Here is a 14,782-nt window from a genome sequence, read left to right on the forward strand (position 1 = left end):
CTGCTTGATAGATGGGCAGTCCCAGGCCACAGAGCCTGTGTGACTTACCCAAGGTCACACAGCAAGCCCACAACACGCGTCACACTGGTATTTGTTCAGTAACCTCGTACAGGACAAACCTTATTTTTATATTAAACACAGCTCCGTGGAGCAAAATGCCAAACTCACACTGATTTTCAAGATACAATAGAACACCTCAGAAATAGGAGTTAGGGGTAGCGTTGGGACTAGAATCCCGGCGCTCTGATGTCCAACAGGATTCTGCACCCCAACCTCCCTCACCTTCAAATGACCCATGGGTGATGACGAAATCTTTCACACCCGTTTTCTCAGCCTTACGGCGATCCTGCAGTCAAGGCTGTTGCTGGACCAAAGGCGGCCTGCTTCTTGGTGAGCTAGAGACCAAGACTACGCTGGGCGGAGGTCACTGTATTTGTACAAACAAGAAGATCACTGGGGAATGGTTTCCAGAGCTGGGACGCCCCGGCAGCAGTAAGGGCTTGAGATGAATATTCAGAGGGGGGTTTTAACATTCTAATGAAGCTGAGGTCACTATCGGGGAATTTCTGATTCATCCAGCAGGCGTGGTCCTCGAATGTTTCTTCATTTCTAAAAGATGATAAGCAGAAGCTTCTAGGGGTTTTCTGAGTTTAGGAGGTCAGGGCATCAATCCTGAGCTCAGGGGGTCAAGGAGTCACCGGTGACATGGCCTGGACGGGGAACTAAGAAACTCAGGCCCAGAAGGTAAGTGAATCGTCCAAGACATAATGTTTGAATCTGACTGAGGACTGGAGCCCAGGTCTTAACTGCTGATGCCCACTTTCATTTCTGCCTTTCTGGCTGTGGTCACAGAGCAAGGCTGTCTCACCAGAGCCTGGCCTGCCTGGGGCCGGGCTCTGACCACAAGGAGACCGAGGGCCTAAGAAAGAGTGAGGAAACTCTTCATTTGCTCCATCCTTCTGCCACCAAAAATAAGGGGCTTCCCGCGGTCCCAGGAGGAGAGTCAGAAGGCCATCGCCAGGGACATCAAGTAAAGGGGCTTTGGAAACACATGAGCCTAGGTTGGAATTCACACTCTGCCTCAGAGGCTGTGTGAGCTTGGGCAAGTCACATGACCTCTCTGAACCTCAGCTTTCTCGTCTGATATATGGAACCCTCTCGCAGGGTTTTGTAAAGCTGAGATGAGACATGTGAACGCACCGGACGTCTGTGTGGTGTTCGGTGGGTGTCAGCCCCCTTTCTGAGAAGGTCCTGCTTTGACCCCATTTGGAAGATGAAGTTATTGGAAAAGGCGCAAACTGCTGTCGTCTTGGGAGCAGACAATAAAACACATCTTGATCCATCCCTCTGCCAGCTCTCTCTCTCTCTCTCTCTCTCTGGCTCTCTCTCTCTCCATGGCTAGAGCTCTGCCAAACCCCAATTGTGTGGACCTATCTTGTGCTTTTCTTGTGGAAGCATGTTCCTTGTGTTTTTCAAATCCCCACCACAAGATTGCCATACAAACTGAGCACACATTTCTCTCCCTGTTTCACAGATGGGTGGGCCCTGGGCCTAGAGGCTTCCATGACTAATGCAAGGTCACACAACGGGCCAGGGCCTAGCCTAGAGCGGGAATGCTCAACCTCGGTACCGTGGACATCGGGGACAGGATAATTCCTTCTGAGGGGCGGCCCTGTGCACTGTAGGATGTTCAGTGGCACCTCTAGTCTACCTGCTAAATGCCAATAGTGCCCCAGGCCCCGCCGTGACAACCAAGAATGCCTCCAGCCGTTGCCACACGTCCCCTGACTGGGAACACGGGCCCCGCTGAGAACCACCGGCCTGGAGTGCTATTTGCCCAGCGTTTCCTTGAAAACACAACTCCAAGGACCAACAACCAGTACTTTTCTTCTTTCCTTAACACGTAGCATAATCTCTTGAAAGCAAATAGAACCCATATTTCAATATCTACCTCTGGCATCTTTTTCAAAGTATTTCCAGGGTGACAGGTGGGGGAAAAAAGTACTGGGACACAGGCCCTTTTTTCCACTTGGCTTTGAGCAAATCTACCTCTTCTGTGCTCCTAGTAGATCTCTGGCCTGTAAGCCCACTCGTAAAACCAGGGCCTTAGGTAGAGCGACACTTACAGGACTCCTGCGGACTCACCACGATCAGGGGCCTACTGCTGTCTGCCCTGGTGGTAGGGGGTAAGCCCTGTCACTCAGAGGAACTTTCCCAGTCCCCTCCCCCTGGTGGTTTGGGGACCTCCCTGCCCACACCGGACTCAATCCTATGGTTATAAGAAAGCTGGAGTGGAGTTCCAAAGAAGTAGAGCAAAGGGCAGGACTCCATGGCTTCTTGGGATCCTTCCAGAACAAGCATTTTCTCTTTAGGCTTTGGCAATGCAGCAAGTGTGGCTTCTATTGTTTGGGTCACTACTTCCTGGACCCAAAACCCTTTCTCTGTTTAGAATTTCAGCTGGGCGCCGCCCATTTACCTGCCCCAACTGCCCGGGATGGTTGGAGGTGAAGATGTAAGGCCTGACACCCGGCCCTGACAGGTGAGTAAACCCGCCCTCCACGTCTTCCCCCCCCACGACCCCGCACCCCGTACTTACCTACCTCACATCACCCCTTTTGCCCTCCGCCATGGGGTCTGTTGCCCTGGCAAAGGTGAGGAACAGTGGGGACTTGGAGGGCAAAATGGGAAAAGTCACTAATAGATTTCTATGGCCTTGGTCAACCTTGGAGGTGGAGGGAGAGGGGTCTTCTCCGGCTTCCGGGAAAGAACTGCTCCTCTCCGCTCTCCACGCACACAAATTCTCAAGTGCAGTCTTACCCTGGCGACCAACCACATGCTTGCTTGCAAATGTACTGTTCCCCTACGAACCATTCACAGCACCTATGCAAATGTCCCTTGCTTTAAGGAGCCAATCGGTGCTGTTTATTCAAATTAAGTCTCAACTACAGGCAAACTGACATTACCAACGAAAGTCAATGTTTCCTTTACCTGGAAATAGAAAGATACAGAGATTAAGACGCTGCGTGCGACACAGACACAAATTACTAAGACGTGTTAGCGGTAGGAATCCCAAAGGAAGTATGTGAGGCTGGCATTGACATAAATAAACATAGTAAAATCTCTCTTCTCTGACATGATTGGGACTGAGTAAGTGAAAAACTGGCCAGAGGGAAATTATTAGAAACCACACATACTCTGTAAACATTTTATTTTAATTTAAAACTTGTAACTATAGGTGTGTTCATCAATCCTTTGAGTTCTTAACTGTCTTATATAAACCGCTGCCCTCATAAATCACCTGTAATTCCCTTTCTTTAAAATGGCACAATGACTCTGAGACACGTATGAAGCAACCTGCACAAGCCCTTCCACGTTTTTATGGCCTTTCTTCCCCCATCGTTTAGCTTTTGCACAGACTCCTAATGCCGTAGCAATTTTTTAAGGTCACGGTTATCCAGTTTCTTCCAAGCGTTTAACTTAGTTTCCACATAAATCACAACGCACTTTCTGAACTCCTGTTCATGGGTTACACGCTTGATCAGTTTACAGACTGGCAGCGTGAGCACAGCTGGCATAAGCCATTTGGGAACAAAGAAGCCGGAAGGGGGTGAGTGTCCAGACTCCATGCCGGCCTCTCCACTAAGAGAGCTTCCATCACAGGGGCGCCTGGGTGGCTCAGCGGGTTAAGCCTCCGACTTCGGCTCAGGTCGTGATCTCGCGGTTCGTGAGTTCGAGCCCCACGTCGGGCTCTGTGCTGACATCGGAGCCTGGAGCCCGCTTGGGATTCTGTGTCTCCCTCTCGCTCTGCCCCGCCCCCCCCCCCCCCACTTGCACTCTGTCTCTCAAAAATAAATAAATGTTAAAAGACAATTTTTTTAAAGAGAGATTCTCTCACAGAATGGTGATGGATATTTCAAATATTTCACAACGTAGAACTTGGGTCTGTGGCTTGTGCCAGCTCTCCTGCTTTTCTCAGCCTCCCGCGGTAATTTTTCTCTGGAAAGTTGGGAGAGGAGCCATCCACTCTCCCCACAGAGGTCACCTCTGTGCACAGCCAACCAGTGCTGCCCAAGAAAATATTGCCCCACCCTCTGGGCCATTTGGTGCCGCTCTCTCGTGCAAACGTATCCTTGCCTTGGGACGGTCCTGGAAGAGTCTTCATTCCCTGCTTCTGCTTCCCTGGGATATCTTTTTGTTTTTACTGGGGTGGGTGGGCAGGTCCAGCAGGGTGGGGACTAGGATGAGGCAAGCAAGACATTTACTTTGCGGCGAGATATTTTTTTATTAAAAAAAATTTTTACGCTTTTTTTAAAATTTATTTTTGAGAGAGAGAGACAGAGCGTGAGCGGGGGAGGGGCAGAGAGAGAGGGAGACACAGAATCCGAAGCGGGCTCCAGGCTCCGAGCTGTCAGCACAGAGCCCGACGCGGGGCTCGAACTCGCAAACCTCGAGACCATGACCTGAGCCGAAGTCGGACGCTCCACCGACTGAGCCACCCAGGCGCCCCCACTTTGGGACAAGATTTAAGGGGACGCCACATGACTCAGACGCCAAATGAATAGTATCTTAATGCAATTTTTAAATCAAACTTGATGCAAAAATAACTCACATTGAACAAAATAATCAAAATTTTAAACAAAGCCGGGATTACTATAACTTTGGCCCTGCAATTCCTGAGAGACCTCTCTAGTCTACACTCACCCAAGATTGTGGCCCTAGTTCACAATCTACCAGGCACTTGAAAATAAAGTGCTAGGTATCTAACGGCCTTCTGAACTCAGAACAGTGTCTGGTTCGTGGCCAGTGTTCCAACTATCAGACAAAGCATGAGCTTTGGTTACTAATCATCCCGAGAGCCCTGCACCGTAGGCGTGATGAGCTCCATTTTCCAGAGAAAACATTTTTTCAATATTGCATTAGAATGTCATTTCCCCGATTCCTGAGTTTCTTGGTGCTCCCTTAAATCTTGCACTTGAGGCAGGTGCCTCGCTCACCTTACCCCAGCCCTGCTCTCGGGGATGAGACTCTGAAGAGCTGAGAGGCCCCCCCCCCCCCCCGTGGCTGCCGGACCAGGTGTCCCTGCAGCACAGCTGCCGTTGCACCTGCACAGGGTCTCTGGCGGCCAACAGCTGGGGCCTGACAGCTGCCGGCTGCATCAGGTGACCGTTGGTCCCCAGACCCCAGCCCGCTCGCCCCGCCAGCCAGCACACCAGTCTCCGCAAGTTGGAACCTGGGCAGGGCAGTGAGGGGGTGTAAGGAGGAGACCCATGTCCTGTCCTCGTAGGGGTGCTAGATGTGGCCTCCAGATCTAGAACTGGGTTCCCATGAGTGACTTGAATGACTTCTCCAAGCCTCAATGCCATCACTGGCAAAAACAAAAAACAAACAAACAAACGAAAAACACCCAGCAGACAATAGAATTTAGCGTGGATTAAATGAGATGATGAGTTAAAGGGCCAGCACTTAGTAAGTGCTCAGTGAAAGTGAGTGGTTAACGTCATACAGACCCACAAGGGAAAGCAAAGTCTCTGTGACATTCATTGTTCACCTGTCCTCCTTCCTCCCTAATGACCTCTGTTTATCTGGCATCAGTGGGACTCTCCCACTGCCCACCTAGTCTTTGAGCTCAATGAGGTGGTGGGGAAGGAATAGAGGCCGGGAGTCAGGGGTCCTGGCTTCTAGTTCTGGATTCTCAGTAACTAGCTGAGAGACTCTGGACCCCTTACTCCTCTCTCAGCCTCAGTTGCCCCTCTAAAAAGGAAGGGTGGGGTGAGAGGGGCACCTGAGTGGCTCAGTCGGTTAGGGGCCCGACTCTCGGTTTCAAATCAGATCACGATCTCACGGTTCCGTGAGTTCAAGCCCCGCATCAGGCTCTGCACTGACAATGCAGAGCCTACTTGGGATTCCCTCTCTCTCTGCCTCTCCCTCCCTCTCTCTTTCTCTCTCTCTCTCTCAAAATAAATAAGCTTTAAAAAAAAATAAAAATGAGGGGTAGGAGATTCAATTAGAAAATGCCCGTGAGGGCAAATGACTCCTATTTTCTTTGTGCCCAATCCATGAGTTTATGTTATAACTTTTATTTTCTAGTATGCTTTATAGTTACTATGATGTGGTTATAATTATTATGTAGTTCTAATTATTATGCTGTAATGAACTCATTGTCCCTGGGGAAGAAAAATTCCCAGGCTTACTTGGGCCCATCCCAACATTGTCCAGAGCCAGGCCTCTGAAGTGTCCCTAACCATGGTGGGGGCGGGGCGGGGGGGACGGAGAGAGCAAAGGACTATGGGAGCCGACCCTCCAGCTGGCGGGGGGGGGCTTTCTCCCCAGCTCCTCCGGGCCCTCCCCATGGAGCTGGGCAGGTGCAGTCTTTCCGCTGATGAACGCAGCTCACTGGTGTCAAGGTCCCCAAGCTCACGGTGTACAAGGACTGGAACCGCAACCAGTTCCACGAAGGGTCCCTTCCAGTGCCCTTGCAGGTTAGCTTGGCAGGGGTGCAGATTCGGAGGAGAGGCTGGAGGGGAGCGGGGCGGGGGGGGGGGGCACGGTTCCGGCGGGAGGCAGTGGGTGCAACCCCATGCCCTCCTTTGCTTCTCCTGCAGGGAGGGGGAAGAAGCTTTGTGCCCTGAGAGGCACAGCCAGCCCCAAAGACACCTGGGGTGGAGGTGGGGCTGTGAACCGGGGGAGGGAGAGGCAAAGACCATCAGAGCCACCTGAGCCTCCTGCCCGCTAAGCCTGCAGGTCCCCCGCTCACCCGGGGCACTCACTGATGGTGGTCTTCCATGCCAAGACCTGGGGACACAGGGAAGGGTCTGCGGGCCCCACAGCTGTCAGTGGAGTAGGACACACTCCCTCCTGCCTTGCCCACCCGCTGACCCCTCCCAACAAGGCCTTTCACATTTTCAAAGAGTCCCGGATACCCTGCAGGGACATCCTGGGGTAACTAGGGTCTCTGAGCCCTCCAACGCCTCCCAGGAGGTATCCCCCGCCCCGCAGGGAAATGGCAACGGCCCCCCGCCCACCTCTCCTCTTAGATAAGCGCAGACCATCCTCTGTTCACCTGGCACCTTCGCTGGCCCCCACGGACCGTGTGCCGTGCTGGGCACTGGACTCTGGGTGCTGGACGCAGGGAGAAACACCAGTCACCCGCCAGCGCGCGGGGACCTACGTGTGGCTGTGAGGCAGTGCGGGGTAGCGGTTAGGGGGTGGGTTCGTGGAGCCCGGTGCCTTACGGACGGATAATGACCGGGTGGCCCGCGTGAGTTCCTCGGCTTCTCTGTGCCCCAGTTTCCTCTTCGATAAAATGGGGGTGACAGCAGGGATGTTACGAGGATCAGGGACTAAAGCACACGGAAAGCGGCCCGGCACGTGACAGAAGCCACACGCGGAAGCCAGTGCTTGGTGCAATCATAGTGCAGGAAAGGTGTGTAAGTGCGGCGGGACGTGTCTGAGCCGTGGAGAGAGCGGAGAACGGCCCCAGCAAGTGGGGAGAGGAGGGTCCTCTGCCCAAGAGAGAATTTGGGCAGAATCGGCCACTCACCCCTGCCCTTTCCCGCTGTCACGGTGCAGGCCCCATCGAGGCACGTCAGAGACTTTGCAAGGGCTGGGCGTGCCTGCCTCACCCCTGAATCTCTAGCCCCTAACCCGGGGAGGGGCACAGAGTAGGGCCAGGGGACATTTGCTGGACCATCAGGCTTCCTTTGTGACCACTAATCCTGAGATCCAGGTGGCGCTAAACAAAATCCAGAGCTATTACAGGTTTACTCACACCTTCGTTCCACAAATATCTGTTGAGCGAGCACCTACTATGTGCCAGGCCCTGTGCTAAATGTTTCCCCCAGCTGGTAAACGAGCTTAGTTATTCTGCACAGCGGCCTTGGGCGAGAGGTACTTTTATTATCCCCCGTTCACACATGAGGAAACCGTGACCTAGAGAGGTTCAAGAACTTGCCCAAAGTTACAGATCTAGAAAGGAGCATTAAATGAGGTGTGATGTACCTGGCAGAGGGCCTGATCTTAATTTTTTTTTAATTTTTATTTATTTTTCCGAGAGAGAAAGAGAGCACGAACGGGGGAGGAGCAGAGAGAGAGGGAGACCCAGAATTCGAAGCGGGCTCCAGGCTCCGAGCTGTCAGCACAGAGTCCGACGCGGGGCTCGAACCCACGGACCGAGAGATCACGACCTGAGCTGAAATCGGACGCTTAACTGACAGAGCCACCCAGGCGCCCCAGACAGTTATCTTCCCTTTTCCCTGCTTCCCCATCACCTTCCCGGAACCCAGAGATGCCCTGTTAGCCCTCCTCTCCCCGTCCAAAGAGCGGGTCTGCAGTTCCAGAAGGGGCTTGAACAAGAAGCATCCCAGCCAGGACTTCAAATCTGCATAATTTATCCACACACAGAGCCACTTCTGCAACCCAAGATGCCACTCCTGAACGGCTGCCCAGAGAGCTCATGCTGCCAAATCTTCCAGAAGACGCCTCATCACAGACCCACAGAGAGCAGGAGGACGCCCTGTGGACGTAACCCTCAGCGTTCCTTCATCCAGTCAGCCTCCTGCGATCCAGCGCTGATGACGGCTCACAGAGGGCACAGGGGGTCCCTGAGGCAGCCTGGCGGCCCCTACCCTCAAGGGGCTTGTCAACTGGATGAGACGCACACAGACAAGACACTGGAAAACTATGAAATGACACAGCATATGTCAAGGATGGGGAGGAAGGAGATGGGGGGGCGAGGGGAGAACTGCCAAGACCAGGGACTGGTCACAGCAGGGACAGTGGTCCTGGGGCCAGTGAGCGGAGCAGCCCCGTGGCGATAGCGGTTATCCGAAGTGACATTATGGGACAGATGGCTAAGCACGTGCGTCAGAACCGAGAAGGTCGTCAGCACTGAGGGCATCTACTATCTGTCCTACTGGTGTCCTACCTGTCACTCTTCCTGTTACCTATTGCCGCATAACAAATCACCCACGAACTTCAGGACTGAAAGCTGAATGCGCTCAAGTGGGTGGTTCTCACGCTGGATCTCTCGCGAGGTGACAGACACACGGTGGTGGCTGGACTGCATCATCTGGAAGGTTTCTTCCCGCACCTGCGGGGGCGGGGAGGGGCGTCAGCTGGGACTGTTGTCCGGACCCCCGATGCGTGGCCTCTCTGTGTGGCTCAGAGACTTGGAGAAGAGGAATGTCCAGAGAAAAGAAGTTCTACTTCTTCACACGGTATCACCGGCCCCGCCCCACGGGCCTCCCTCTCCAGGGGGAAGGAACCCAGACCCCAGCTCTCAGCGGACGGAGCATCAACATCACATTGCCACGGCGCCTACGGGATGCGAGATCTCACAGCCATCGTGGGAAACACCAAGTGCCGACCGCTAAAGGCTCCCCGGGGCAAGAGAGTGACACAGAGGGGTGGATGGCAGCACATCTCAAGGTGGGAGGGAGAGTCAAGAGTAGAAGCCGACGGGTTTTTGATCTGAGCACTTCCTGCTGTTTTCCCAAACCGAATGCAGAAAGTACATGGCCAGGGCAGCCATCCCCAAGTTTGGACCGAGCTTCAGAACCCTTATTAGCACAGCCGGCCGGGCAGCCCTGACTAATCCATCCGGGCGCACGTCGCAAGACAAAACCTATTCGCCCTTTCTCTTCTGAGAAGCCCCATGAAAGGGCTCAGAGGAATCTGGGGCTCCCAGCTCCACCGGGGACTTAAACGGAATCTCGGGGTTTGATCCAGTCCCTGGTAGCCCCCCCAGAAGGAAGATTCACAATCGGCCCGGCCGAGGAAGGGGGTTCCATGGTGCCAGCTGGGGCTAGATCAGAAATGAAACCGGGGAGGGAACAGTCAACTCTCTCTCTGGGCTCCGCCTCTTCACCGACCCAGGAGCGACATTGCCCTGCTCGGACTGGCCAGCGCTGACCAAGACCCAGTGGGGCGACATCCTACCCAACAACTATGCCTGCCACATCACGGACCGGAGAAGGCTGCAGGGTAAGTGGGTGCTGGGGGCCCGGGGCTCGGGGGGGGGGGGGGGGGGGGCAGGCCAGGTCGCCCCTGTCCAGGCAGGGGCTCTCCCCACATTCACCGCCCCAGGGTGTCTGGAAGAAAGGGCGGCCGCCTTGGGGAGGCAGGACTGCATGGACCGATAAGAAGGCAGACTTCTGCCTGGGTTCAAAGCCCAGCTCGTCCACCTTCTAGCTGTGTGACCGAGGGCACGTTACTTAGCCTCTCTCCACACTGCAGTTTCCTCATCTGTAAAATGGGGATTATGAAAGCACCTGCATCACAGGGTAAGAGAAGGGAAGGAGATAATCCATGGGAAGCACTTAGACCAACGCCTGGCACACAGTCGCTGCTGTGTTTGTTGTTGGCATTGCCACTAAGATGGAATGAGGGTTAGAAGGACCACGTGGCATTGGGCAAAGAAGGCCCTTTGGATGACCCAAGGTCAGAGTCCAAAACAGCATTCACGCTATAACCTCAGGCTTCTGGGGTTCCGCAAAGGTCCCCCAGGTTCTCATGAGATGCTCCACTCCCAACCTCAAAACTTTCCTGTCTCGTGGGACACCTGAGTGTGAGTCTCCTTTGGACATAAACTCCAACAGTCAGGGGGTGCCTGGGTGGCTCAGTCGGTTAAGCGTCCGACTTCAGCTCAGGTCATGATCTCACAGTTCACAGGTTCGAGCCCCACGTCAGGCTCTATGCTGACAGCTCAGAGCCTGGAGCCTGCTTCCGATTCTGTGTCTCCCTCTCTCTCTCTCTGCCCCTTCCCCACTCATGCTCTGTCTCTCTCTCAAAAATAAATAAAAACATTTTTAAAAATTTTTGTTTAATAAAAAAATTTTTTTTTTAAGGCATACATACTTGCTATGAGGATTAGCATATTATAAAAAGCCTAGGGGTACCTGGGTGGCTCAGTGGGTTAAGCGTCCGACTTCGGCTCAGGTCATGATCTCACGATTCATGAGTTCAAGCCCCGTGTCGGACTCTGTGCTGACAGCTCAGAGCCTGGAGCCTGTCTCTCTCTCTCTCTCTCTCTCTCTCTGCCCCTCCGTCACTCATGCTCTCTCTCTCAAAAATAAATAAACATTAAAATTTTTTTTCTAAAAAAAAAAAAGCTTAATCAAGTTCAAGTGCAGAATTACAATAGTACTAACACCTTGTCATGTGTGGCAGGTTTTTGTGACAATTAAGTGACAGAAGGCATATGAAGTGCTTAGCTGCATTCCAGGCACAGAGAAGGAATAAATGTTGGCTCTTGGTACTCTGGTGTCATCTTGAGCTGTGACCACAAAGGCTGGCGTCAGAGAACAGGACGAGCCAGGATGGAACAACATGAATTCACTGCAGACATGTAAAACGCGGGGCTCTAATGGGCACCCCCTGCCCTCCGTGGCCCCACAGAAGCTCCCAGGTTCCTCCTGACGAACTGTGACCTTCCTCAGCAGGACCCTGCCAGGGGACTAATGGCCAGGGGGAAGTGCGCACCGCGGTCAGCTTCGGGTCTGCCCTCACCCGCAATTACTCAACCACAAGCCCTCCATCTTCACATGGATCTCCAGCTACATCGACTGGATTAATTCAGTGAGAACCAGACACGCCCCGGGCCTCATGGGCCCTGTCCTGCTCACCTGGCCCCACAAGAGCAATGCCCACTTAGGGCCTGAGAATCCACTCTTTTCTCCTGAGAGCTGGGCAGGAGCCCCCTGGGAACCCCTGCTGGGTCCCCCTCCTTGGGACCCCACAATTTGTGTGAGCGAAAGGCACGCAGAGGGTGGCCCTGTCCAGGGAGCTTGAAAACAAAGGATGCTCTTCAGGCATTAAGAGTAGGTTCATTAGGGGCGCCTGGGTGGCTCAGTCAGTTAAGCGTTGGACTTCGGCTCAGGTCATGATCTCACGGTTCATGAGTTCGAGCCCCGCATTGGGCTCTGTGCTGACAGCTCAGAGCCTGGAGTCTGCTTCGGATTCTGTGTTTCCCTCTCTCTCTGCTGCTCGCTCCCCAAAATAAATGAACATTAGAAAAAAAAAAAAGAGTAGGTTCATTAGGGGCACCTGGGTGGCTCAGTGAGTTAAGGGTCTAACTCCTGGTTTCAGCTCGGAGCGTGATCTCACGGGTCATGAGATCGAGCCCCTTGTCGGGCTCTGTGCTGCGGAGACTGCAAGGGCAGGTTCCTTAGGATTAGTTACGTATTTTATCTCATTTTTGCTTTTTGCTGTATGTAGGCCCTACCATCCAATGCTACAAACAGATTTATCTGTAAAGCCCCAAACCTGATCATTTGAGACCTCCACAGCCTTGATGATTGGAAATCAGTCCCTCTAAAGGGTCCCCCCCCCCCACCTCCTTGTCCTGCAGCTTGCCCTGGACTGAGAGAGTTCAGGATTTTCTCTTTAGACTGGGATAGTCCAGGCAAACAGGACTGAGTGGGTCCCTCTGTTAGTGTGAATGTGTCCTGAGAGCTTCCTCCTGGTGAGCTCAAACCCAGTACCTCATAAGCTTCCACACCAGCTCAATTCCTATTTTTTAAACGATGGCCCACGTTTGTTTATAATAAAAACCATAAAAATTATTTTAAAAAAAACACCTGGCCACCTGGCACCAGTCTGGGGCGAACCCATGGACACAATCAGCAACAGGTGTAAGCTGCCGTAAAAGGGAGACATCACAAGAGAGGCTCGCTTGTAAGAGGGACCTGGGGGGGGCCTGGGGGAGGGAGGAGGGGCCTGGGGGACCCTGGGGGAGGGAAGAGGAGCTTGAAGGGGTCTAGGGGAGGGAAGAGGGACCTGGGGGGCCTGGGGGAGGGAGGAGGGGCCTGGGGGACCCTGGGGGAGGGAAGAGGAGCTTGAAGGGGTCTAGGGGAGGGAAGAAGGACCTGGGGGGGGCCTGGGGGAGGGAAGAGGGACCTGGGGGGGGCCTGGGGGAGGGAGGAGGGGCCTGGGGGGCCCTGGGGGAGGGAGGAGGAGCTTGAAGGGGTCTAGGGGAGGGAAGAGGGACCTGGGTGGGGGGCCTGGGGGAGGGAAGAGGAGCATGGAGGGGTTTGGGGGAGGGAAGAGGGACCTGGGGGGGCCTGGGGGAGGGAGGAGGGGCCTGGGGGGCCTGGGGGAGGAAGGAGGGGCCTGGGGGCGCTTGGAGAGGGAGGGGGGGCCCGGGGGGAGGGAGGAGGAGGCATGGTGTCCAGTGATGGATGCTGGGAGGAAACAGGAGGACTCTATGCTGATTGTGGGTGTTTTTTACCCACCTCCTGGCATTGCCACTGCCTCAACTTACCCTTCTGTAAAATGGACTTGAACCAGACCAGGAGCCAGAACAAGTGGGAGTTGCATGTGGTTTGCCACAGAGCCCCAAAACAAGAGAAAGCGGGCATGTGATTTCATTATTTTATATGTAATCTGCAGAGAACTGAGTCAAACCAACAGTCTTGTTTTAAAATCAAGTATGGGGGCATCTGGGTGGCTCCGTCGGTGGAGTGTCTGACTTCAGCTCAGATCACGATCTTGCAGTTTGTGGGTTCGAGCCCCGCGTCGGGCCCTGTGCTGACCGCTCGGAGCCTGGAGCCCGCTTCGGATTCTGTGTCTCCCTCTCCCTCTGCCCCTCTCCTGCTCATGCTCTCTCTCTTTCAATAATAAACATTAAAAATTTAAAATCAAGTATGAAACCACAGCCATGAGCATGTGGTCACGGGAGGAAAACTACACTGTCAGACGGGCACCGTGAAAATAAGCAGGTGGCTGCCTCCACGTCTCATTAATACGCGCCAGCCCCTTGTTCATTTGTCTGTCCCCCTGCCTCTCTTCGCCATCAGGTGGTCACAGGCACCGGAGGTTCCAGAAATGTTTGCTGGAGAACTGTGTAAAATCAAGAAGCGAGTGCCCATTAATCCACAGTTTACTGTTTGCTCCCCCGGGGAAAGGCCACGATTCCGTCTGGGCAGAGGGGAACTGGAGTTGAGGTTCTAAGGAGCCACCAGCATCTCAAAGGAGCCTGGCCCCAGGCTGGCTGGCTGCAAGGTTGCTCAGGGCCTTTGCCCAGCCAGATCCTAGGACCCTTTCCGGTCCCGGCTGCTGTGCGAGTCACCGTGCAGATGGTCCGGGCAGCACCTCGGGGACCCAACTGCCGGGGACAATTGTCCTTTTTGCCCCAGCATTGGCCGTTCCCAGGCGCAGACACAGGCACAACAGAGCAGGCCACGGCCGAAAGCGTGGCCAGATGTCGGAGGGGATCAACGGGGAAGGCCAGCCTCGTGAGGCAGCTGGGCAGAGGCCCTGGGCTTGTGGGACAGCAGCCAGGACAGGCACATATGCTAACGGGCTCCAGGACTGGCAGAGCCCAGCAGCCAGCTGTCCCCGGGTGGAGGCCCCCCCAGCAGCTGCAGAAAGGCGGGGGCAGCCTCGCAGTGGTCCCAGCCCCAGGGGGGAGGGGGGCCGTGCATGTGCGGCTTGGAGCCCCACGTTGCGCTTGGGGACACCTGCCCACGCAAACCCAGACAGGTGACGAGCCGAAGTCAGGAGGCTGCCAACGAAAAGCGCGAGCAGGGAGGTGGCAGGAGACAGGTGGCCAAGGGCATTCATCCTTTCAACAAATGTTCGCTGAATGGCGACAACACGTGCGTCTTCGTACCCACGATTTTTAGTTTTACTTTAGAAGGCAATACATATACTCCTTGTAAAAATATTAGAAGAATCTAGGAGCGTATCGAGTCAAAAAGCGAAGTCCCCCTCATTTTACTTCTCCGGTTCCACCTTGCAGAGGTAATCATTGTTAACAGCACGGTGTATGGCCTTCTGGACTTTA

At 54.2% G+C, this 14,782-nt stretch overlaps 1 long non-coding RNA gene across 1 annotated transcript; it reads left to right on the forward strand.

Moving 5' to 3' along the window:
• The first annotated feature begins 505 nt into the window (after positions 1-505).
• Positions 506-9,278, forward strand: LOC122227431. The gene is made up of 3 exons (XR_006206056.1): positions 506-744; positions 2,450-2,539; positions 8,401-9,278. It is a non-coding gene; the product is annotated as an uncharacterized LOC122227431 (long non-coding RNA).
• The last annotated feature ends 5,504 nt before the right edge of the window (positions 9,279-14,782 follow it).

This window comes from Panthera leo, chromosome C1 (genome assembly GCF_018350215.1).
Source record: "Panthera leo isolate Ple1 chromosome C1, P.leo_Ple1_pat1.1, whole genome shotgun sequence".
Taxonomy (NCBI): Eukaryota; Metazoa; Chordata; class Mammalia; order Carnivora; family Felidae; genus Panthera; species Panthera leo.